The 26,334-nt window shown below is 39.2% G+C and overlaps 1 long non-coding RNA gene and 1 pseudogene across 2 annotated transcripts; one reads left to right on the forward strand and one right to left on the reverse strand.

Moving 5' to 3' along the window:
- Window positions 1-499: 499 nt before the first annotated feature.
- Window positions 500-25,132, reverse strand: LOC132185690 (uncharacterized). 2 transcript variants are annotated; one of them, XR_009440626.1, is made up of 3 exons: window positions 24,807-25,132; window positions 15,485-15,707; window positions 500-717 (listed from the first exon to the last, which is right to left on the reverse strand). It is a non-coding gene; the product is annotated as an uncharacterized LOC132185690 (long non-coding RNA). The 2 variants fall into 2 exon arrangements; XR_009440625.1 differs by lacking the exon at window positions 500-717 and having other exon boundaries at window positions 15,453-15,707.
- On the forward strand, window positions 13,143-14,027 carry LOC132185689 (major allergen Pru ar 1-like; annotated as a pseudogene).
- Window positions 25,133-26,334: the final 1,202 nt, after the last annotated feature.

Genomic DNA, 26,334 nt, shown 5'->3' on the forward strand with positions numbered 1-26,334 from the left:
TATTACAGCCCAAGAGCTAGCTTTCAGCCCAAGGGATGATATTACATTTATTACAAAGGAAGAGCAAAATCCTAGGAGAAATGTTAAAGACCCAACACTAATTTCCTTTTCTAAATGATCTGGTCCATTCAAGAAACAACTAGGTTTAGATTTTTTTTTTTTTTTTTCTTAAATTAACATGGGGTCCAGATCATTTGGAAAATGAAATTTAAGAAAAAGTATTGGGATCTTTAGCAATTCTCAAATCGTAGACGACAATATGTAAGAAAAGAGAACAAACTATTAACAAACTTAGAGAAAGAAAAAAAGCAAGAGAAATGAGAAATGATCTTCTGTAAATTTTTGGTACAATTCCAAAAATCTATTTTTCTAATCAACTGTTAGATCTGTAAGACTCACACGTGGGTTCTACAAACTATGTGAGTCCTACAAATCCAATAGTTAATTAAAAAAAATAAAAAGAAAAGAAAGATAGGACAAAGTGGTGTGGGCAAAACTTCTCAAGTTCAACAACTATCTCCGAAGTCCAAGGTGTCTCAACTCTTAGAAATTCCTACTTCAAATGAGGTTGGACCATCGGAGCAACCTTAAATTCGAGTAAATCGCCTAATTTTCATCTGATCAAAGATGCCAAACATATATAGTTGCAGCAAACCCCTTGATTCCACAATATTGCCAGGTTTTTCACCATATTTCCACCTTCTTGCTTACTTCTTCCTACAAATTAGTGACAAGTTAACTAATTTATAGGAAACTTGCTCGTCGTTGAAATGGAATCTTCAAACTAAAATGTGAATGCATATGGAATGTATTGGTGGTGCTGGTGAGTCAAAGTTGTTGGAATATGGTGCCCCCAGCACCACCATTTCCTCCACTCAACCAAAATTCACCCAACTAGAAAATACAAATAACCAAAACAAAGACCACTAAAGACAACAAATATAGCCTGTCGAGTCATCATCGGTAATAGTCCAATTTCTGCTGTCAAGATTGTCGTTTTATGGAGTATACGCCAAAGATATCATTTTCGATTAAAAGATTTTCAACTTTTATAGATGGATCCGACGTGTCAGAAGAAATGTGGGATCATTCGTATGGCTGAGCTATGAAATTCTCCCTCAAATATTCAAGAGATCTTTGAATTTCTATGTAGTGGATGCATTTATGCATACTTTTTCTACTTCTACTTAATTAAACAATGATTGGAAAAAGCATATTAGGGTATTAAATCCATTGTTACATATTTTTTAATTCTATTTCATTTACTCCAATCGTCCCTACATTTTAAGCTATTTTCAAATCACTCTTTGTGACTTCAATTTAATCTTGTTCCTGCATTCTCTTTGGACATTATCAAATACATCATTTCATCCAATTCCTTATAAATTCTATTTAAAGTTTTATAAAATTATATTTATGCTCCAAACAGAATAATCTCTCGAGCATGAAGGGCTCCATGGTTATGGCGAGACGCTCCAGTCATGGAGGTCCATGGCTAAGAGGGTCTATACACAACCCTGGATCTCCATTGTTGCACTACCATAGAGACCTCCATTGATGTGGAGAAAAACTCCACGACTATGGACCTATGCTCACTCCATGGCTATGGACCTCTACGGCTTTACTCTATTTTCAATCTTGAGTACATTGTTAGAAGATCGTTTCAATGTCGCGAAAAGAAAAAATATTTAACCCGTGAGCATATTTTTTTCTTCTATTTCTCTTTCATCTACCATCCATCTCCATCCATATATATATTTTTTTTCAAATCCCCTCTTGGGTCGTACAGATCCAATAATGAATTCCAAAAAAAAAAAAAAAAAAAAAAAAAAAAAGATATATAAGAGAAGTAATAGTAGGTCTTTTGTTTGAATGAAGGAATGGGCTTTAAGAAAGCTCTCTATGATTATCCAGGCCTAGCATTTAAGCCCAGACCTTCTCATGAAAAAATAAGGCCTAAACCCCAAAGGCCGCAACATGAAGAGCTACTAACGTACACGGATTCCAGCCCAGCAACCCATGAAAGCATGCACTCAATCAACACGTGAAAATATATGTGATCCATGCTCTAACAGATAAAAGAGTCCCAACTCAATTCTCCAACTCAACAAACTCGATCCCACCAAACAAACTCCATCAAATAAAATACGGTCATCGGTCATACAGCCATTCAAAAGATAGTTACAAAGAAGATCCACAAGATCAACATCAAAGCATACCAATATTCTTGGAAAGTCAAATAAAATATAAGTCCCTCTGTGACTCTCATTCTCAGCTGAGTCTACAAAAGGAGCAGCCCACTACAACACAAAACACAGTGAAATCTCTCGACTTTAGCTTCTATTGGTTATTTTATTGGGGTTTTTTTATAACCAATGTAAGTAAGTGCAAAGGCAGTCATATGATATTTCATTAGATAATTGTACAAGGAGGGACGTAGGTTATAGAAAAGAAAGAATGGAAAAGAATGATAAAGAAAGTAAACGAATTATTTCTCGAATCAAAAATCAAAATTTAATTCGATATGGATAAAAGATCTACTCTCATTTTGATATTGGCCTTACTCTATTATTTACTTTCATAACCATACAATTTCTGACTTAGGCATCGGAGGTGGAACGGCCGCCACACCCCCCCACTTTGCGGCCTTCCATCACTGATCTCTCTTTTATCTTAGCAAGGTTTTGGATCCGGATTGCTGCCAGGAGTGACAACTATTTCAACAGTTAGGGCCATTTGTGAGAATCGAGGATGAAACAAACGATCCAAAAGTTCAAAACAAGACAAAATCACAAATGGCAGGAAGAACGAGATCCCAAGGCCAACTCAAAAATATTCACAACACCACAAACGCTCGAACCATCACTCCACACCAGCCAGAAGATTCTAACCAACATAACACCAACAATCGCGATACAAAAGAACCTCTTGTGATCTTACCTGAGTTTAGGCCGCATTTGCCGACTAGTGTCTGCCTTGGGACCTTAGAATCTCAACTTGGACACATATTAGAAACAATGGTGCTCCTACTGCAGCGAAGCTTCGAGAATCAAAACAAGCAAAAAAAATCCATCAGATGTAGAAAACCATATTCATCCCAAACAAGAGTAGCCATGCGGGCCAGGTGAGACGCTAAACCCCAACGAAGAAAGCAGATTGACCAACGCAATAATGGATGAATTCTAGGCCAAATTGGAGGACATGGCGCAATGGCTGAATGGCTCGCAATCATTCTCCAACGATGGCTTTCGTGGAATAGACCTACCCTTTACAGAGAAAGTAGCGGAAGCTAGACTCCCCTCTAGATTCCAGTTGCCACAATTCAACTTGTACGATGGAAACAAAGACCCAGCGAATCATTTGGAAATGTACTGAGCCCACATGGCTTTGCAGACCACATCAGACACGGTCCTATGTCGCGCTATCCTACTCACTCTGAAATGAGCAATAAGGCGTTGGTTTAGTAGCCTACCTCTTCGTTCAATAAGGACCTTTGCTGATTTGGGTAAGGGCTTCCTGTCGCACTTTATTGGGAACAGTCGACGACGTAGGTCAGCAACCTATTTGCTAACCATGAAACAGGAAGAAAAAAGAATCAGTGAAAAACTACATGGCACGGTTCATGGTAAGTATGTGTACCTTGTGTTGAGTAAATGAGAATAGCCGAGAGATTTTACTATGTTTTGTGTTGTAGTGGGCTGCTCCTTTTATAGATACAGCAGGGAATGAGAGTCACAAAGGGACTCATACTTGACTTTCCTAGAATATTGATCTGTTTTGATGTTGATCTTGTGGATCTTTGTAACTGTCTTTTGAACGACCCCTGGCAGTATTTTATTTGGAGTTTGTTTGGTGGGATCAAGTTTGTTGAGTTAGAGAATTGAGTTGGGACACTTTATCTATTGGAGCATGGATCACATGTATTTCCACGTGTTGATTGAGTGCATACTTTCATAGGTTGCTGGGCTGGAACCTTCGTACCTTCATAGCTCTTCATGTTGCGGGCTTTCGGGATTTAGGCCTTACTTTTTCATAGGAAGGTCTGAGCTTAAATGCTAGGCCTGGGTAATCATAGTGGGCTTTCCTAAAGCCTATTTCAGTAGTCTACCATTCTCTTGGGTCACGGTAGTGACCTAACGGGAATTAAGTAAATTTGTGAAGCCCATTCTAGTAGTCCGCAATCCCCTTGGTCACAGTAGTGGCCCAACGAGTATTAAATAAATATGTGAAGCCCATTCTAGTAACAAGGACTGGTGTTATTTCCCGCTTCATGAGGAGGACCAAGGGAGCCGTTGTTGATATTGCAGTGTGCCTTTCTTTGGACGTGACGTTTATCATTATTATTTGCACGGTGCACGTTTTGCTTTAAATGGGGAATAACACACATCACCACAAGGTTGCCTGGAAAATTGCTAGTGGCGCTTTGATGCGACGATTAGGTTTTTCAAAGGTGTTGTTTTTGAGACGGGGTTGTTGGGTTACTTAAGACCTGTTTGATTCATTCCTTTGGCAACACATGGTGTCCTCTATGTTTAAGTTTTTGGTAAAATTTGGATTAACTCCCGTTTATCATCAGCATTCTCTTATTCTTTTTGTCTTTGCAACAAAGAGTAAGGTTGGGGAAATTTTTTCAATCTTCTTTAAGTTGTATTTCTTCTTAGTAATGGAGATTAGTGGGGCAGCCTTGCGGTCAATTGTGAGGGCTTCAGTGCTTGATCGTCTTAAGGCGGCTCATTTCCTTCCCGATGGTGCTCGACTGAGATTGCCTTCTTCCGGCGAAGGAGCAGACGGCGTTGAAAGGGGGAACAAATTTTGTTTGACCATCCCTATTCTTCATCCAGGGTTTTGGTTGCCTGTCCTACGCGTAGTTTGGGAGATCCTAGACATTCTTTATCTAGCCCTTTCCCAAGTGACTCCTAATGGATGGAGGATCTTGATGGGTATGTTTGTCATTTGGCCAATTGGCCCGAGTTATTCAAGGATGAAGGGAGGCCTCAACTTAGAGCAGCCAAATTTTTATATTTATATACAGACCTGCAAATCAAGACGTTGATGATGTGTGGAAGATCCATTCCAGGAAGACAGGTCAAGTGGTGGAGATTCTTCACAGAGTCTTGCGGATCAAGCGCTGGCAAGAACAGTTATTTTTTGTAACCCGAGGCTATGAGTTCTTTCGTGGCGAAGACTAAGCTTTCCCTTTGAGGGCTCAATGGGGAATTTTGCTGCCTTTGGCTTTGAAGAATCCTATTTTGTCCCGTCCTGCCTTGCGTCGAGTGTAAAGAGCTTTGGATTGGGAAAGAAGTGCTATTACGATGAATAACTTTTGGGCCCAAGAAGATCGATTGCTAGCAATGAGGATATGGAGGAATCCTTGGGGTATATAGGTCTTTCAACCCCGTCTGCAGAAGATTGGAGGGCACAGGAGATTAGGTTTGCTCAGAACTCTTAACTCTTTTTTTCTTGGGTCTGTTCTGGGACGTTTGGATGATGGCACAGTTCCTTCACGCCGGCGGGATTTTGATTAGGAGCGGCTTGTTCATGATGTGCATGTGTCCGATGAGTACTATTAGAGCACACAATTCTGTGATTGAATTTGTAAATCACCATAATTGAATTCACGGTTTGCATGCTATATATATATATATATATATACAGATTTACAAGAGCAAGAGATTACATAGAACTCCTAATTCCTATCCTATAATACATTGGATAACTATTCAAGAGTTTAGATAGAGTCCTAACTCCTATGATATTTATCCATTGGATAATTATCTCTAGAGTTTGGATAGACCTAAACTACTAGTAACCATAACACATTAGATAATTATCTCTAGAGTTTAGGTAAACCTAAACTACTAGTAATCGGATAGGAATGTACTTCAACAGCCCCCTGCAAGCTTAACGGGGGAGAACACACGTTGAGCTTGGCACTGAGGGTTTGAAATCTCTTAGCTACAATCGGTTTAGTCATCACATCTGCAATTTGGTCCTTGCTGGATATAAACAAAATTTGGATAGATTTATCTGCCACTCGATCACGAACAAAGTGGAAGTTTATTTCCACGTGCTTGGTTCTAGCATGGAAAACCGGATTAACTAATAAGTATGTGGCTCCAATATTGTCACACCATAGTCTTGGTGGAGAAGAGAGAGTGATTCCTAAATCTCGAATAAGGGCTTGTACCCATAGAACCTCTGCAGTGGCATTTGCTACAGCTTTGTATTCGGCTTCAGTGCTAGAATGAGATACAGTTGGTTGTTTCCGTGAACCCCATGAGATAAGATTAGCTCAAAGAAAAACACAATAGGCACCTGTAGACTTGCGATCATCCGGGCAACCTGCCCAATCAACATCTGAGAATGCCTCTAGGTGAGAGGAAGAGGTGTGTTTGAGCAAGACACCATGGGACACTGTGTGCTTGAGGTACCGTAGTATTCGTTTGACTGCCTGCCAATGTACTATAGTTGGACGATGCATAAACTGACATACCCTGTTGACTGCGAAAGCCAAATCTGGTCGTGTTAATGATAGGTATTGGAGAGAACCTACAGTGCTTCAGTAAAGTGAAGGATCATCCATAGCTTCACCACTAAGCGCCGAGAGGGAGCTAGAAGAAGACATCAGCGATGACACCAGTTTGGTTTCATCCATTTTTGTGCGTTTCAACAAGTCAAGTATATATCTGCGTTGTGAGAGGAGCAGTCCACTATCTAGATACAAGACTTCAATCCCAAGAAAGAAACTTAGATCCCCAAGATCTTTTACAGCAAAGTCTACCATAAGTAGTTGCAATAACTCGTCAATAGCAGCCTGATTTGAAGCAGTGATGATGATATCATCGACTTAAATGAGGATGTAGATGGTAGTGGCAACCGACTTGAATGTGAAGAGAGAGGAATCTGCCTTTGATGCCGTGAACCCGATGTCAAGGAGTTTGTTGCTCAGCCGTGAAAACCAGGCCCTAGGAGCTTGCTTCAACCCACAAATTGCTTTGTCTAGCCGACATATATGATTAGAGGAATGAGAGAAACCTGGTGGCTGGCACATATAAACCTCTTCGGCTAGGTGTCCATGTAGGAATGCATTATGTATATCTATTTGTTTCATAGGCCAGCCAGCTGAATGTGCTATGGATAGGACTGTTCGGATAGTAGTTGGCTTCACGACCGAACTATATGTTTCTCCAAAATCAATCCCGGCTTGTTGGTGAAAGCCGTTTGCCACAAGACGAGCTTTATGTCTCTCAACCGTGCCATCAACCTTTCTTTTAAGTTTGAATACCCATTTGCAGCCTACAACGTTTTTGGCCTTGTGAGGTGGAACAAGAGTCCATGTCCGGTTGCGTAGAAGCGCATTGAACTCCTCTTGCATTGCCTTTCTCCATTCTGGAACTAGAACAGCCTTGGTGTAGCATGTGGGCTCATCTAAATTAGAGTCCAGTTGGGAATGTAAAGCATGAGGTATGGGGTACTGAATGCGACCATCTGTGAACTGTCGTGGCTGTGTGATGTTGTTTTGAGCACGTGTAACCATGTGATGTGTCCGTGGAACAGCAAGTGGAGGAGGAGAGTCCACAACTTCAATAGAATCTGCTGGAAAAGTAGATGTGCTACAAGGAGAAGAAGGCTGTACTAGGGAAGGTGTTATAGGTGACACAGGAGGAGGTGGAGGCTAACATAATGGGATTGGGCTGGAGGAGACAACAACTGGAATTTGAGTAGATCCGATAGACAAAGTGGAGACTTGAGAGGGATCTGAAGGTTGTTCCAAGAAAGGGAATGTAGACTCATGAAAGATAACATCCCTAGAAATATATATGCAGCCAGATTCACGGTGATAGCAGCGGTAACCCTTGTGGTGAGTGCTATAGCCTAAGAACACACAAGGTTTGGAACGAAAGTCAAATTTATTGGAGTTGTAGGATCGGAGGTGGGGAAAACATGCACATCCAAACACTTTTAAGAAGGTATAATCTAGTTGTTTGGAAAAAAGTTTTTCAAAAGGAGAAGCATGATTAAGAACTAGGGTAGGTAATCTATTTATGAGGTAACAAGAGGTTTGACATGCTTCATCCCAAAAGGACTTGGGTACTCCACTAGTAGCAAGGAGTGAGAGAGTGGTGTCAATGAGATGACGATGTTTTCTCTTAACGCATCCTTGTTGTTGGTGGGTATGAGGACATGAGAGACGATGATTGATTCCAAGAGATTGAAAATAGGTGGTGAGTGAACGATATTCACCTCCCAGTCGGTTTGAACATGCTTAATTTTAGTGTTAAGTAAACGTTCAACCATTTTTTGAAATTGTATAAATACGGTTTTGACATCAGATTTATTTTGAATGGGAAAGAGCCAAGTATAACGAGAGAAAGAATCAATAAAAGAAACATAATATTTATTGCCAGAAAGTGAAACAACTGGGGATGTCCCCAAACATCTGAGTAAATTAAATCTAGAGGATTACAAACATCCAAACTAGAGGAACTAAAAGGTAACTGATGGCCCTTGGCAACCGGGCATGCTGAGCAGAAAACTCGAGCTTTATTGGACTGAATTGGAAGACTAAATTTGGATAGAATGCTCCGGATGACACGAAAAGCTGGATGTCCTAGGCGCTTATGCCGGTGATCAACCGAGGTCTTCTCACCAACCATGACGCGTTTTATTGGAGAAGATGCAGGAGACGTGTGGAGCTGGTAGAGGCCATTGTTAAGTGGGCCGTGATGTAGAGAAATCCTTGTGTGGGAGTCCTTTATAACAAAGTGGTCAGAATGGAATTCAAATAAAACACAATTGTCTTTAGCAAATTGCCTGACAAAGAGTAAATTTTTGCATATATCGGGAACTAACAAAAGTTGTTTGAGAAGGAATTGACGACTTGGGACAGAAAAAGTAGCAGACCCTATATGAGTTATAGACAAACCTGATCCATTCCCGATACGGATTTGATCAAAGCCAAAGTATTCCTCGGATGCAATATTCAGATTTCCTATATCATTGATGAGGTGATGGGTTACACCAGTGTTTGGGTACCATTCCTCATCCGAGAACAGTAATGGAGAAGAGTAATAAGCTTGAGGAGATGATGAAGAAGCTTGCTGGAAATTCTAATCAAACCTGGAATAACACCTAGGAGCTGTGTGCCCTTGTTTACCACATATCTGACAGATGTGGCATGGGGCAGCATTACTGTTGTTGGAGTAGAAAGATCCCCGAGCATGGTTTGGAGAGAAGGTTCCACGACCTCGAGAGCCACCACGACCTCTAGAATAGGATCCACGCCCACGGAGCCCACGGCAACGATTGAAATAGCCACGAGCAGTAAAGTGAGCTGCTGGTTGTGAGGCATCAATGAATGAGAGTTCTTGTTCCAGCCGAGCTTCATGTGCCAATAGATGGCCATAGACTTCTTCAAGAGAAATGGGATCAACCCGTGTGGTGACTGAGGTCACAAAGTTATGATAATCGAGGCCCAGGCCAGCAAGTAGGAAGGAGAGGCTTTCAAAATTGTTGAGTGGCTGTCCAGCAGCAGCCAATATGTCACTCATGTACTTGATTTTCTAAAAATATTATGTGATGGTGGAGTTACCTTTCTTGGCAGTGGCTAATTGAAAGTGGATTTGCATCACCCTAGCACGTGATTGGGAAGCAAACATGGAGACTAAAGTTGTCCATAAATCATAGGCTGTTGCACACCCCACGACATGTACTACATAGGCGTCCGAGAGGTGGAGATGAGTATACTAAGGATCATTTGATCCCTCTGAGTCCATGTGAGGAACTCAGGATTGGGAACGGTGTCTGGAGCACCTTCTTCTTTGCTCGTATTGGAAATCATCTTTGGTGGAGGAAGAGAGGATCCATCCACAAAGCAATAGGCATCATGACCTTTAAGATAAGCCAAGATCTAAGTACGCCATGACATGAAGTTGTCTTTGGCCAGTCGAATATGAAGTGAATGATTCATATTTGGAACTGTGAAGGCCACAGCTTGGTTGTTGTTGGCTGACTGATTTGTGGTGAGATTGGTTGAGCGTGGTGATTCGGAAGAAGATGATGATCCAAAAGAAGATGATGAAGCAAAAGACATGAGAGCAAGAGACGTTAGTCTATGAGGGGCTATGATACCATATTAGAGCACACAATTCTGTGATTGAATTTGTAAATCACCGTAATTGAATTCACGGTTTGCATGCTATATATATATACAGATTCACAAGAGCAAGAGATTACATAGAACTCCTAATTCCTATCCTATAATACATTGGATAACTATTCAAGAGTTTAGATAGAGTCCTAACTCCTATGATATTTATCCATTGAATAATTATCTCTAAAATTTGGATAGACCTAAACTACTAGTAACCAGAACACATTAGATAATTATCTCTAGAGTTTAGGTAAACCTAAACTACTAGTAATCGGATAGGAATGTGCTTCAACAAGTACCATTTAGACAGATTACACCCTTGTTATTTGATATGGAGAATTCTTTGTAGGTGGGCGTATCCAAACACTGTTTTAACTAGCCGCATAAAAGAGTACCGTTATACTTGAACAGGATGTACCTTTACAAACCCTGGCGGGATGGTGGCCGTCACCACATACATTTTGATGTAAGCTACAAATGGTGACAGATTAGCCGAAGAAATAGTCACATTGAGAGGAGGAACCGCCACTGCTTCAAGTGCAGCGTGAGCTATAGTCTCACACAAGCGATGAGCAACACAATCAACTACTACTGAACCCAAAGATGAAGGGAGAAGCCGGACCAAAGATCCGCATAACTAGATTGCCTACCTTGTGCAGATAATCCAACAAACACGAGAGGTACCTCCCTCCTAATGGGCTGGGGAAAGGCACCCACCGGATGGGTGGCTAGCAAAAAATTGGGAGACCTCACGCCTTGCAACACCTAGAAAAATGTCATTGTACCCCTCGCCGAAAGGTGTCTCTAACACTTCTGTACCAATGGAAGCACTAGGGGTCCTCACCCGTTCTTGCCCTCTGACAATAAAAGAAATCGCTTCAGTCCTCTGAGATTCGCCCTCAGAACCAGAAGGATGAGCCACTTCTCTTCTTCAATGATCAAAGCCCATGGTGCATTTCAAAGCGTTGGCAAACCATGAGCATCAGGGACCCCGTTTTTGTCCCTTCCTTTAGCCCCCACTGAAGGATCACGATTAACACCCAGAGAACCTCGAACATTTCACCTAGCAGACCAAGCAGAATTCCCACTCCCAAAACAGCACCTCTTCTCTGTTCTTGTCACTGTCTTTTGCCTCATGATCACCACCTCCCCCTCCTCCTCCTCCACTGTTTCCTGTCACTGCAAGAAACCTTACATGATGCATGCTGTGTGTGGTTCTATTTGCTTTGTTTCTTTTAGGATACCCAGCTCTGGTTAAGCTGTAATTCATCTCCTCTCTGCAGCCACATCCTCTCTCCATTCTTGCTCGCTTTCCCACTTCTCCCTGCCTGCGATCACCCATTCTAAGTTGGCAACTTCTCTCTTCCACATGTGGTTGTCTTTAGGACACAATCAAATCAACAACCAGCTTCGGGAAGGAAATCTCAAGGTAATCTATTTCTAAAAATTGTGAAATTTATAGCTGTCAATATTGATCATCTGCATGATTAGCACTTAGCATCCTTTTTCTTCCCATTATTATATCACACAGTCATGGTACTAGTGATTCAGTTCTTTCGTACGTAACCTGATCGAAATGTTTTTCTATTTATGTGAATGGCAACAAGTTATGGCATTGTTCTAAGTTATGAAATTATTCAGGTTTTTTGCAAGGTTCACTTGTGAAGTGCACAATGTAGTTGTCATGTCCGGATTGTTAGTACCTTAGTTTTATAACCAGTCAAGTCAATAAAGAAGTAGCATGGATCAAGCAAGATAGTTGATATTGTAGATTGTGATATCTGTGTGCCTAGATAAAGGGATTAGATTTTAGTTTTGGTAGCATGCAAGCTGGGACAAAAACATGATTTTTTGCGTGGGGTCCAAACTAATGTAAATAAATAAATACAAAAAATAGTAGAGGATAAAACTAACATCTAGTTATCAAGGGGTGAAAAAGTCATCAACAACGAATTTTTGGGGTTGGCAAAGAACACCCAACTTCTAAGGTAGGTCCGCCCTGCATGCAAGGCACATGTTTACCATGCTACTTTTTTTTACCTGTTTAGATAGTCTTGGCATCTTGAAAATCTTTGCAGAAGTTTTAAATGGGGTTTTTCAATTCAGTTGCAGGGAACTATCATTTTCGTGTCCTGAATCGGTGAATTTTAGTGACTGAACTGGTTTGAGTCCTCAGTAATTAGAGCTAAAGCCCTAAACCACATGATACAGAAATAGGAGCAACATAAATTCGTAAGCTACAAGAAACGGAAAAGTAACGATAAAAATTCAGTGCGTTTAGCTTTTGTAGCAACATAAATTTTGTAGATTTCTTCTTTATTTTCAAGCCTCTCATTCCACACGTGGGCTCTAATCACCTCCATGTCTTCCTACACATTAACAAGATTTTTGGCACATTTACTCGCTTGTTATTAGGAAACCCACCCCTCTTCTTTAATTCTGTTTCCTTGAAACCAGTTTTCCATATTTGCTTTAAAACAAAAACACTAGATCTTGAAATGGAACAATTTTATTAATTTTTTCAAATGATTCAGCGTACAAAGTATGAGGATGTCATTGGAATTTAAGGTGAAAATGGAATAAAAGTATAATACTTTTGTCGGTTAAATGATGGGTGATAAGAACTAAAATAAATAAACCTTCCCATCACTCATGAGTGTGAAAGTTAGAGGGGGAAACAATCATAACATTTATGGAATCTGATACTGGCAATGCCAATATAATGGAATCCGAGTTGCATGCATGTTACTATGCTTCAAATTATTATTATATGTAGATGACTTTGTATAATTAAGAAAAACATGCTTTTACCTCTAGCTGTGATGCCTAAGTTTTCATTCTCATGCTCTAGCTGCTCTTTGCACATTTATTAATTGATCTTAGAGTGATGGTGGAGATGAAAACCTCTTCCGAAATAAAAAGACAGTTTAAACACGTCATTGAGATCCATACTTTTGTACTATGCATTTGTGCATTAACATATCCAACTCTCTCATCATTATGAAAATTAACCTCGACAATGACGCCCTCTTCAAATTGTTATTAATCAAATACACAACAGGACAGCCCTGAGAACCAAATCAAAACAAGTTAATTAAGGAACAAGAACCTATAAAAACCACTTAATTCTCTTCTATTTTCAAAGCCCAAGTTCAAGAAATTCTAGATTCCAAGCCCATCTCCTTCAAAAGTAGTGCCTAGCTAGTTTCAATCCTCAATTAAAGATATCATGGGCATAATCACTTATACAGACGAGTACACCTCTCCTATCCCACCAGCCAGATTGTTCAAAGCCTTAGTCATTGATGCCCACATCCTCATCCCAAAACTCCTCCCACAGGCTGTTAAGAGCATTGAAATCATTCAAGGCGATGGAGGGGCTGGACGCATCAGGCAAATCACTTTTGCCGAAGGTAGCCAATCTAGTACCGTCAAGAACCGAATTGATGAGCTGAATGAAAATACTTATTCCTGCAAACAAGTACACGATGATCGAAGGTTATGCCTTGGCTGACAAGCTTGAACTTATTGTTCTTGAAGTTCAATCTGAGGCAACAGCAGAAGTTGGGAGTAAAAATAAGATGACAACCAAGTACCATACAAAGGGTGACGTAGTGATCAAGGAAGAGGAAATTAAGGCTGGCAAGGAAAAGGTGCTGGGTATGTACAAAGTTGTGGAAGGCTACCTCCTACAAAACCCTGATGCATATGCTTAATTAATGCTTATCTCCAATCCGTCTGTATTTTCTACTGTTTAATGTTGTGGCTTTTGCCTTCGTCTTTTAATAATCGCCTTAATTTGGTGTGATAATAACTCTCAATCACTAATGAATAGTGATTGTATCTTAGTTTGTACTCATGTACTTGCTTCTTCCTAGAAAAAACAAGTCTGTCTTTGAGGGTGGACAACATAAAAATGGCTGCTGTTGTTGTTTCATGCTCTCTCTCTCTCTCTCTCTCTCTCTATATATATATATATAAAGCATTTCTTCATTATGAGAATGATGAGTCAACACTTGAAAATACATACATGTGATCCAATAGAGCACCAGTAGTTTAAGAAAGACATTGACACAAATAATAGTGTAAGAGAAACACAAACAATAGAGTAGTAGTTTGAATAAAGTATGTGTACTTTTCCATTTATTAAAACTGCTTGTGAACAAAGAAAAACAAAGCCGTGAATTTATTAACATTTTTTTATTCCTATTTTGCCCGTGTTTGTGAAAAATGCCTCAAATTTATAATTTTTTTTTAAAAAAATTAGAACTATTTTACGTAAAAAGATTATTATTTAGTAAAAAATTATTTTTTAAAAAAATACTTTCTATTATTTATCAGCACTTTTTCTTTTCTTTTCTTTTCTTTTTTTTTTTAAAAAAAAACCACTAATTTTTTATGATTTTTTTTTTAAATAATTTTATTCTATTCATCCCTTTCTAATCTATGACCCACTCTTAATGTAAAAAATAAAATAAAAACTTATGAATTAAATAGACAACTCTGATTAAAAAGAGAGAATTTAGATATAAACTCCTTAGGTCAACGCGCTTTCATTAAAAACTCTCTAAGTATTTTTTTTCGGAAATTTAGTCCCTAGGTCAATCGAAACTACAAAAAAATTTTAACACCCATTAGGGCCACTCAAAACTCCCCGTTTTACCTGATTAAAATATTAATTTTAAAAATTAAATCTAAAAAAAAATTGAAGGGTGCCACCCTTGGCCACCCCAAACCCCCAATGGGGTGGCCGTGAGCCACCCCATGGGTGGAGGGGTGGCCGCAAGCCACCCCATAGGGGTTGGGGAGGTGGCCAGGGGTGGCACCACCCTTCAATTTTTTTTTTTAGATTTAACTTTTAAAATTAATTTAATAAAAAATCAATATTTTAATCAGGTAAAACGGAGAGTTTTGAGTGGCCTTAACGGATGTTAAAAAATTTTAACAGTAGGGAGTTTCTTGTAGTTTCAATTGACCTAGGGACTAAATTTCCGAAAAAAAATACCTAAGGAGTTTTTAATAAAAGCACGTTGACCTAAGGAGTTTATATCTAAATTTCCTTAAAAAAAAGCAGCACATCTCTTAGAACAGAGGACTTCTATCACAAGGCAACTTCATAGCGTAAATAGCCTAGACATACATGATTACTTTAACATAGCAAAATCTTTAGTTCAACAAGAACACCAGTGACAAGTCCAATAACACAGCTAAAGTTTTCCTCAAATCTCTACTCGAAGCCTAAGTATTTTTGAAAGATCGCAACTAATTAGATTAACAGGTGTAGAAATGAAAAATAAAATTATTTAACTAACTCCATGTTGAAATACTCACAAATCCGCTTTTGGTGAACTCTTGGCCTCTAATCGAGACATGCAGTGGTCTGATAGAAAGAGCTCTATCTGTATATGGCCGTTCATCAACCACAGCAGCTGCAGCAACAGTTCTGCTCTTGAGGGGTGTTGAGCTCCTCAATCAAATAGTTTTCAGCAAAAGATCCTACTCGAAATCCTGTAGATGCATTGCTACTCACAAAGGAATCAATTCCCTTTATTTTCTGTATAATGAGAACAAAAAGTCAGACAATGCGACCAAGTGTGCTCACTGTATTTTTTCCTGAAAATTTCAAGAAATCCACGGTTGGCATTATTCAATAAGCTACTATTAAGGTCCAGGAATGTCAAAATGGAAAGATTTACTATGTGCAAACGACATAGTAGAGAAGCTAAACATGTAAATACAAAGAAAATAAAGGCAAGTGAGAAATTACAGGAACAACTATAAGAAAGTTACAAGTCCAACAGAAACTCATGCAAAAATTTGACTTGATTTGAGAGATATTGCCTAAGATGATCTTCTGCCATATAATCTTGTGGTCCATTCTAGAAAAAAAGTTAACCATCTAAAGACGTTCTATTGCTGTATATGCATCCAGAAGAATTTACCAATTCTCTCTCAAAAACTCAAGGCAAAATTGCTGAATGCTCCAATAAAAAAAATTGTTGTGCAAAAAACAACACGATCACAATTACAGTTAAATAAGGCGAGAACAATTACACACAAGATAACACTAAGATTTAAGTAGTTCCCTCAATGTGAGGTACATCTACTGGCGAAGACGATCACGAATAAATTCACTATGAAAAATGGAGTACAAAAATATAGTAGAGAGAAAATCACTCAGACCCAAAACCCTAATACACTCAAATTTTACTATCACACAATAGAGATTATTCTCAAAAGAGAAAACAAAAGACAAGAATACTAACTCTTCTTCTTTTACTGGGATATGATGGCGGGTGGTCTCTCATATTTTTCTCTCACTATGCAGCTATTTCTCTCTTGTTTTCTTTGCTGCCCATATCCCGTACGGCACGACTAAAACCAAGAAGAATGCTCTCTTTGATTTCCCACGTTGCTGAAAAATCACAAGAAGCTGCGGCACAATTTGCACCGACTTCCAGCAGCCCACCTTGATGTGCGACTCTGTTTAGTGTGTCATCCAAAGGCTGAATATGAGGCTTTATATAAGGCCAAAAGTCGGTGCATTAAGAGAACCGTAGGTCTCCAATATTCCTACTACAAGTAGGTCTTCTATTCCAAGTTAGACTTGGATTTCTTGTCTCCCACACCAACAAGTATAAGGAAAGAGTAATGGTCCCACACATTGATGGGTTATAAGTCACCCACGTCAACAATCTCTACCTTGACTTGAAACCCATCAAGTCCAACAATACAAATCTCCTTCTAATGCCTTTGCCCAAGCCCCTAAGGGCTATCACAATCCATGAGTGTCGCTCAAGTCCAAGCACTTCTTGTACTTGAGCATAGGACTTGGTTTAGACAAGCTACCATGCTTCTCTGCCAGTCTTCTAGGCCACACAACTCTCTTTGTTGGCTCTTTCTTTCTGTAGACCCATCTGCACCCTTTAACCTTCTTTCTCTTGAGATGTCGATTCCCAAGGTTTACCTTTCTGTAGTAACTCCACCTCTATCGGCATGCCATTTTGAACAGACGATAAGTCTCCACTACCAGCTGTTAGAGCAAAGAAAACCATGTCCTCAAATTCATACCTCTCTGGTGCTTTTCGATCACGTTTCTCTCTGCCTCTTGCTAAAGAATAAGGCTCTTCTAGGTGCTCTGAGCCCCTTGACGATTCTTCGTCACCACATATGTCCGTAAGTGAATGTTGTTCATCAAGCTCCACCTCCACAACCTGTTTCCCTTTCTAGCTCTCAGTCGATGCTTCATTCTCACCCTTCCTTAACATATAGGCCTCATCAAACACCACGTCTCTACTAACAATCTTCTTCTTTGAGACTAGATCCCAGAGCCTATAGCCTTTAACACCAGATTCCAAACCAAGACAAATACATTTTCTTAACTTTGAATCTAATTTCGATCGTTCTCTACTTTAGACATAAACATATGTCGGACAACTAAATATTCTCAACATAGAATAATCAACCGGTTTACCTGACCATACTTCCTCTGGAATCTTGAAGTCTATCTCAGCGGCTGGAGATCGGTTGGTGACGAGGCATGCATAATTAATTGCCTCAGCCCATAAACTCTTTGACAATTCTGTACTCAACCACATACATCTTGCAATTTCCAACAGTGTTCTGTTCATCCTTTCGACAACTCCGTTCTGCTGTGGAGTCTCTCTTACTGTGAAGTCACGAGTAATGCCTTCTGTTTTGCAGAATTCCAAGAACGCAGTGTTTTTGTACTCTTAACCCATTATCGGATCTCAAATACTCTTCTTCCAGTCTGATTTTCCACCTGCGTCTTCCACTGCTTGAAGATGGTCAAAACCTCTGACATGTGCTTCATAAAGTACACAGACATTTCTTGAAAAATCATCAATAAAACTGACAAAATAATGTGCACCTCCATTTGATGGCACCGCCACTGGTCCCCAAACATCTGAGTGAACATGGTTGATAACACCTTTGCTTGTATGAGACGCTACCTTAAAGTTGACTCTTTGTTGCTTCCCATACAGATAGTACTTGCAAAAACCAAATTTACATGACTTCACATCTTTCAACAAATTCCTCTTGTGAAGCTCAAATATACTACATTCGCCTAAATGACCAAGCCGCATATGCCACAAAGCTGTGTTATCATTATTTGGTTTTGCTGAGGTGGACACAGCTCCACCTGTAACTGTGTCCCCGAGTAATTTGTACAAATTGCTAATTTTCTTGCCCTTCATTATCACCATAGCACCTTTAGTTATTTTCTTAACTCCATCTTTGATTGAATAACCATAGCCCAAAGAATCTAATGTACCTAATGAGATCAAATTTTTCTTAAGGTCGGAAACATATCTGACATTAGAGAGTATCCTGACAATCCCATCAAACATCCTAACTTTTATGGTACCTAGTCCAATGGTCTTACACCTAGCATCATTGCCCATTAGCATTGTACCCGCATTACAGGATTTAAATGTGTCGAACCACATCCTATTCTGACACATATGATATGAACAAGCAAAATCCAAAACCCAAGAGTATGAGAGAATTTTTACCTAAGGAAACTGAATGAACATCTACACTAACCTCGCTGTCATCAGACTCACCATCGGCCACACTGACTGAATCTGAGGAACCTTGTCTTTTCTTATCTTCAAGATCTTGTTTCATCAGCCTACAAAATTTTCTATAGTACCCTTTCATATGACAATAATAGCATTCTACATCTTTTGCATCTGACCGAGATTCTCCACCCTGTGCCGATCGTGACATAGACCGAGTCTACTTACCTCTGCCATTCTTCCCCTTAAACTTATCTCTTCCACGCTTTGGCTCAAACCGTACCACAAGCCCATCAGCCTGATCATTGACAGGTTTTCTCCGTGTCTCATGTGACAAGAAAGATCTCGTCACCTCTTCAAATGCCAGTTTCTTTCCCATATAATAATGTCGTAACCATGTGATCATAAGAAAGGGGAAGCAATGCCAACAAAAGTATTGCTTTATCTTCTTCTTTAATATTCACTCCATAATTCAACAACTGTGTATTTAACATGTTGAATTTGTTGAGGTGCTCCAGCATATCTATTTTTTTCTCCATCTATAAACCATATAACTGCTTCTTCATGTATAGCTTATTTGTCAAATTCTTCGCCATATACAAACTCTCCAATATCTGCCAAACTGATTCTGCCTTTTCTTCATTAATCACATTATGAATGAATTCATCTGATAAATTAAGATAGATCGCACTGGCAGCCTTCGCATCCATCTCTTCCCAAACATTATTCTCCATCTTCTCGGGTTTCTTCGCCTTTCCCAATAACTCCTTGTAAACTCTTTGCTGAATCAGCAAATCCTTCATCCTTCTATGCCAAAGAGAAAAATTATTCTTCCTATTAAACTTCTCCACTTCAAACTTGGTACTCGCCATATTTGCCATCAATTTGATTTCTTGAACCTGAGCTCTGATGCCACTTGTTGTGCAAAAAACAACACAATAACCATTACGATTAAATAAGGCGAGAACAATCACACACAAGATAACACAAAGATTTAATTGGTTCCCTCAATGTGAGGTACGTCCACTGGCGGAGGCGATCACGAAGAAATTCACTATGAAAGATGGAGTACAAAAATTTAGTAGAGAAAAAATCACTCAGACCCAAAACCCCAATACACCCAAATCTTACTATCACACAATAGAGATTATTCTCAAAGGAGAAAACAAAAGACAGGAATACTAACGCCTTTTCTTTTGCTGGTATACGATGGCGGGTGGTCTCTTATATTTTTCTCTCATTGTTCGGCTATTTCTCTCTTGTTTTCTTTGCTGCCCATACCCCGTACGACACGACTAAAACCAAGAAGAATGCTCTCTTTGATTTTCCACGTTGCTGAAAAATCACAAGAAGCTATGGCACAATGTGCACCGACTTCCAGCAGCCCACCTTGATGTGAGGCTCTGTTTAATGTGTCATCCAAAGGCTGAATATGAGCCTTTATTTAAGGCCAAAAGTCGGTGCATTAAGAGAACCGTAGGTCTCCAATATTCTTACTACAAGTAGGTCTCCTATTCCAAGTTAGACTTGGATTTCTTGTCTCCCACACCAAGTAAAAGGAAAGAGTAGTGGTCCCCACTCCATTAACTCATGCTTCCGTCATTCTATAGTTATAACGGTATGCTAGTAATCCGAGTGGAAGGAGTTGACATACTATGGAAGCAACCTCTCTTGGTGCCCCCCTTGCGTCTACTTATTCCTGATAGGTTTGCTTCAGTCATCCAAACAAATTTACGTTTGGCTAGCCTTAATATCATCAAGCTTGGCCTGCTTGATACAATTGACGACTGGTCGGCTAGTGATTCTTGTTGCCATTGGCCCTGTCTTGAGGTCATTACCAAAAGTGGGCCAACCCAATAACTATGGAAGGCCTAATTTAAAAGAGGTTTACTATATATTACACTAGTTGTCCCACATTCCTACATTAGATTGAATACAATAATCTGATATGGGAATTTATAGTCGTTAGTTTTGTTTGGATTCAAACTTTTTGGTATCTTGGTCATCGAGGATTCGAAGTGGTGCATTTATAAAGCCCTTAAAAGGGTAATAGAAGACGCCCTCTCATCCCTAGGTTGCACATCAAGAAGTACCGAATTAAATTGATACTTCTGCTGTAAATCATCTACTAATTTTTCTTTTATGACTTGCCACCCATCATCGCCCATCGGCACATCATAGGCGATAGTGTCAACTTCTTTTGAATCGCTAGAATCGTCATGAAGATTCAACAAAGATGATTAAGTCCCCTAATTAGAATCCATCACAGAGGGCTCTGCTTCCTTACAAACCCTAGAAGGACCTAATTCTTCACTAAACCTAGAGGGTCCAGTTTCCTTACATATCATGAGGGGCACTGTTTCTTCATACCCTTCTTGACGTCTATTAGCCATTGGAGAATGGAACAACAAAGTATGGTAAAACAGTATAAAAGCTGCGACAGTGAGGAGGGCAGGAACAAAATTATGCCCTTGAAAATGACAAAGGAAATGGAAAAGGAATTCAGGAATTCGCGACATAAACTTAAAGGTTGTGACTCACCTACGAGTAAAACGAGTTTCTCCAACAAAGAATCTAGAAAACAATTGTTGTCGAATCACTCTATTGGATAAAATGGCAACCTTTTAAGTCCCTTCAATGGCCAGACATGCACGCGCGTCATAAATACACCATTTCGACTCCTTAAAGAGTAAGACGACAAAAAGTTCAAAAACATTTTAGCTGATGGCTACAAATTCCCATGTCAAATTATTGTACTCAACCAAATGTAAGAATGGAGGACGACTAGTGTACCATATAGTAAACCTCTTCTTAACTAGGCTTCTATAGTTATTGGACCGGCCCACCTTTCATATGATCTGAAGCCAGACCGAGAGGAGACGAGATTCACTAGCCGACCAAACGTCAGTTGTATCAAGCAGGCCAAGCTTTGATGATATTATGGTTGGCCAAATCTAAATTTGTTAGGACGGCAAGACAAAACCTATCAAGAATAAAGCAGGCAGAAGGGGGCACCAAGAGGAGCTACTTCCATAGTATCCCAACCCCTACCACCTGGATTATTGGCATTCTGTTACATCTAGAGAATGACAGAAGCATGAGCTAAGGCGAGAGGGGCCACAAACTCAAATTCTGTCAAGCTCCCCTCAAAACAACTATGCGTAATGACCACTCTATAAAAGGATATGGGCTAAATCGTTGAGGTGCGCTCATTTTTTATCATACCCAAACAATCTTGTCTTCTCACCTTACTTTCCCTTTTAAAACCAATCACTAACTTAGGAATCAGAGTGACCCTTCGCTGGACCACTAGCAGGTGACTTTGACCCCTCTTTGTTCTTCATCTTGCAAGCATTATACATCTAGAGCTTGGTGTGCGATCAACTGGCATCCTCATAGTTGTTGGACCGGCCCAACTTTCGTATGTCCTTAAGTCAAGCCTAGTGCCAACAAGAATCTAGGCCAAAATTGATGATATTAAGGCCAACCATACCTACACCAAGAGGAGCTACTTCCATAGTACCCTAGAACTGCCATCTGGATTACCACATTCCATTACACCTAAAGAATGATGGAAGCATGAGCTAAGGGAGTGGGGGACACATAATTAAATTTTGGTAAACCCCAAAACTCTCCAAAAACAACTATGCACGGGAAAACTATAAAAGGAAATTAGTTAAACTGTTGAGAGCTATGCTAATTTTTTATCCTAGCCAAACACTTTTGTTCTTTCAGCTTAATTTCCCTTTCAAAGCCCATCATTGACTTAGGCTTCACAGTGACCCTCTGCTGGACCACCAACAGGTCACTTTGACTCCTCTTTGTTCTTTATCTTCCAGGCATTATTGATTTGGAGCTCAATATGCAATCAACTAACCCACCTTTAGTATGACCTTAAGCCAGGCCTAGTGGCAACATGAATCACTAGCTAGCCAAACGTTTGTTGTATCAAGCAGGCCATGTTTAATGATATTAAGGCCGGCCAAACCTAGAATTAGTTAGGACGGCCAGACCAAACCTATCAAGAATAAGCAAGCGCGCGAGGGAGGGGGGGACCAAGAAGAGCTGCTTCCACAATATCCCAACCCCTACCACTTGGATTATTGACATTCTATTACAACTAGAGAACGATAGAAGAATGAGCTAAGTGAGTGGGGGCCACAAAATCAAATTCTAGTAAATCCCAAACCTCCCCTAAAACAACTATGTGCAGGATACACTATAAAAGGAAATGAGCTAAACCTTTCACAGGTACACTCATTTTTTATCCAAGCCAAAATCTCTTATTTTCTCAGCGTACTTTCCCTTTTAATCATTGACTTAGGCATCAAAGTGACCCCCTACTAGACCATCAATGAGTCACTTTGACCCCCCATTATTCATCGTGAAAGCATTGTCAATCCAAAGCTCGATGTGCAATCAATTGTTATCTTCACTAAGAAAATTTCCATTTCTCCTATTATTTATAAGATCTACAAGTTAAATGCTGGTTTTTCCTTCAAAACATGAAAGACACATGATGACATATATACACTAACATCTATTTCCAATGTACCAAGCACTCACCATAGAGTTGTGAATACTGGTTTCTTAGGATGACCTTGGAACTCATCATTTAATCTATGTTCAAGAATCTACACAACAGTTCCCATAATACAAACCTTGACAAGCCACATCCAATCTACGGCCTTGTTTGGTTTGTGGATTGGGTATTTCATTAAAAAAATGAATAATTATTACTAGGAATAGACGAAAGTGGAATGAAATAGTTATTCATATTCCATAGTTTGGTAACAACATATGTATTTTAATTGAAATTGAACCAAAATTACCAAAAACACCACCCATGACATTTTCCACCGGGGGTGGTGCGACCACCCCCAGGTCCTATAGCTGGTGGCCGGCCACCCCTACAATTCTAGGTTTTTTCTTTTTTTTTTTAATAAAAAACAAATTTAAGGTGAACAGAAACTTAAAATATATATATATATATTATTTTTTTGGAAAAAATTGTCAATACCTTAAAGAATAGCTATACCTCTCATTTTTTAGAGGAATAACTATTCATGTGTATAAGAGATTAGCGATTCCACGAGAATAATTAGTCATAGGAATAGACACTTACTAAACAAAACATGGACTATTCCATAGAAATAGTCATTCCATACCAAAGTCTATTCCGCAAACCAAATGGCCCGTAGTTCTTAAGGTTTTCTTTCTTTCTGCACTTCTTGTTCTATTTCTTTTACCCTAAAATGCATATCTACTTCTCATAGACTTCCTTGCAACTCAACAGAGACAGAGGCATGACAAACCCATGTACGTTAACATGGGTTGAATTTTAGGGAGATGTACAATGGATATATTTGTAAAAAACTTTCCTCTCTTTTTAAGTGTACTTGTAAAGATCTGCATAGAACGCTTTAGAAATTTGTATGGTAGATGTCAGCAGATCAGAAAATTCAGGCAGCAGTTTGTCGTGATTCTAAAGGCCATATTATTGCAATGATCTCCCAGATCAGTCCATCATGCTCTCCAAATTTGGGAGAAGCCTTGGCAGCCCGTCTTGCGGTTTCCTTAGCATCTTCGCTTCGTCTTGATCGTTTTATACTAGAAGGAGATTCTGATGTGGTTATTCTAGCTCTTCGTCATTTAGATTCTTCTCCAGACTGGAGGATCTCTTCTGTCATCTCTGATATTTTAGACTCTATTCCCTTTGCTTCCTCTTGGGAAGCTAGAAAGGTTCACCGAAGTGCAAACTTCTGTGCCGACTATTTGGCACGTTGGGCCGCAGCCAAATCTCACTCTGGCAGCATTCCCTTTTCCTCTTCCCCTTTCAATTCTTCTACGATTGTTAGCGGAGAGGAACATAATCTTTCTGTTTGTTTGTTGTAGTTTTGCGGGTTTGTAATGTACTTATAAAAAAAAAAAAAAAAAAAAAAGAACTGTGTCCGAAAACAGTAACAATTCCCCCAAAAATTCAAATCACACAAGAACTTATATTAAATTTCAAGTAAAGAATCAACCACAGACAAAACCCTACTTCAGAATCCCCAATTCAATGCAAATCCAAAACCGAGACAAAAACGAAGCTACGACGAAGAATTTACCATAAGCGGACGAAGCATGACTGGCCGCAACGGCGTAGAAGCAACGCAGATCCCTCCATAACAAGACACAAGCCGAACACCAATCGGCAACGCGAAGGTCTTATTCGGCACAATCGCATGTAAAAAATCTGTTTCTTCTGCTACATATACAGCAGCAGAAGCCAAAACAAAGGAGCAGTGATTAGTGCTCCCACGACAAGATTCCTAGCCTTTTGAGAGGGGCTGACAGCAGGAAGGTGAGTGATTTCTGCGAGAACGAAATTTGGACGAACAGAGAAGTGCATTCGTGAGAGAAGGGAGGAGAAATGAAGAGAAATGAAGGGAGGGAACTGAACAGAAACAAAATTTTGAGGAATTTGGAGAGGCGCGGGTGAATTTTAATAGGCGCCAGCCGCGCCGACACCAAAATTTTGGCCAAAAGTCTATTTTGCCCTAATTTAATTATTATTATAATATTTAAAGAAAAGTAGACATACTCATCAAACTAATACTAAAAATTGCTTCAACGTCCTTCACCCAAATTATCAAAAATTTACAATTTCTCTCAGAATGATAAAAATATCATTAATAAAAATTACAAAATAAATAAATAAGTAAAGTGGTAACAGATTGGTGTGGCGTGGGTCTTTGCGAGACCCAGGACACTACAGTGGGTTACATGACCTTTTCCTTTTTTGCTAATTTATAGGGTAGTTTTTTGTTTTATTGAAATAATTTAAAGAATATTTTTGTCTTTTTGTAAAACAAAATGACTAAAGTACAATCTCTTTTTTTTTTTTTATTATTAGTTTGAGAGAGTATTAATAGAATCTTTAATTCGGGAAATATTTAAATTGAAATATTGAATGTTAGTTTAAGAAGGTAGGGATACTTTTACCTCATAAATGTATAAGTGTATAAAAGATAGGATAAAGTTCACTTAACCCTTTCAAATTGCCACACCGATGACAATTTACCCCCTAAACTATCAATTGCGACAATTTACCCTCTAAACTACTAAAACAATGACAATGTACTCTCAATTTTAACAAAATAACGAAATTCTCTTACTAAAATAAAAACAAAATACTAAAATTTAAACTTTTTTTTCAAGCATTAGAGGGTACATTGTCATTATTTTGGTAATTTGGGAGGTAAATTGTCGCAATTGATAGTTTGAAAAGTAAATTATCATTAGGGTGATAATTTAAAGGGATTAAATAAACTTTACTCAAAAACATAAAATATTAGTTGTAAATATATGCGAATGTATATGTATATTGTGGCCTTTTTTTGGGGATTTGGGCCTGGGTTCTTAATAAGAAGGAGAGCAAAGCACAATACTCACGCTAATCTGGTATACTTGCAACTAAATCAATAGATACAAGGTTTCTCGACGAGGGGCAAAAGGGCTCACACGCGCAACTAATGAGAACGGTATAGCTTACAAAATTATGTGTTACAATTGTAAATGCCGTGGTATATCGGTGATTGTTAATGGTAATGGGTGTAATAGTAACACAAGAGGAATACTTAATTTATTCCATAA

The sequence above is a fragment of the Corylus avellana genome, chromosome ca6, assembly GCF_901000735.1.
Source record: "Corylus avellana chromosome ca6, CavTom2PMs-1.0".
Taxonomy (NCBI): Eukaryota; Viridiplantae; Streptophyta; class Magnoliopsida; order Fagales; family Betulaceae; genus Corylus; species Corylus avellana.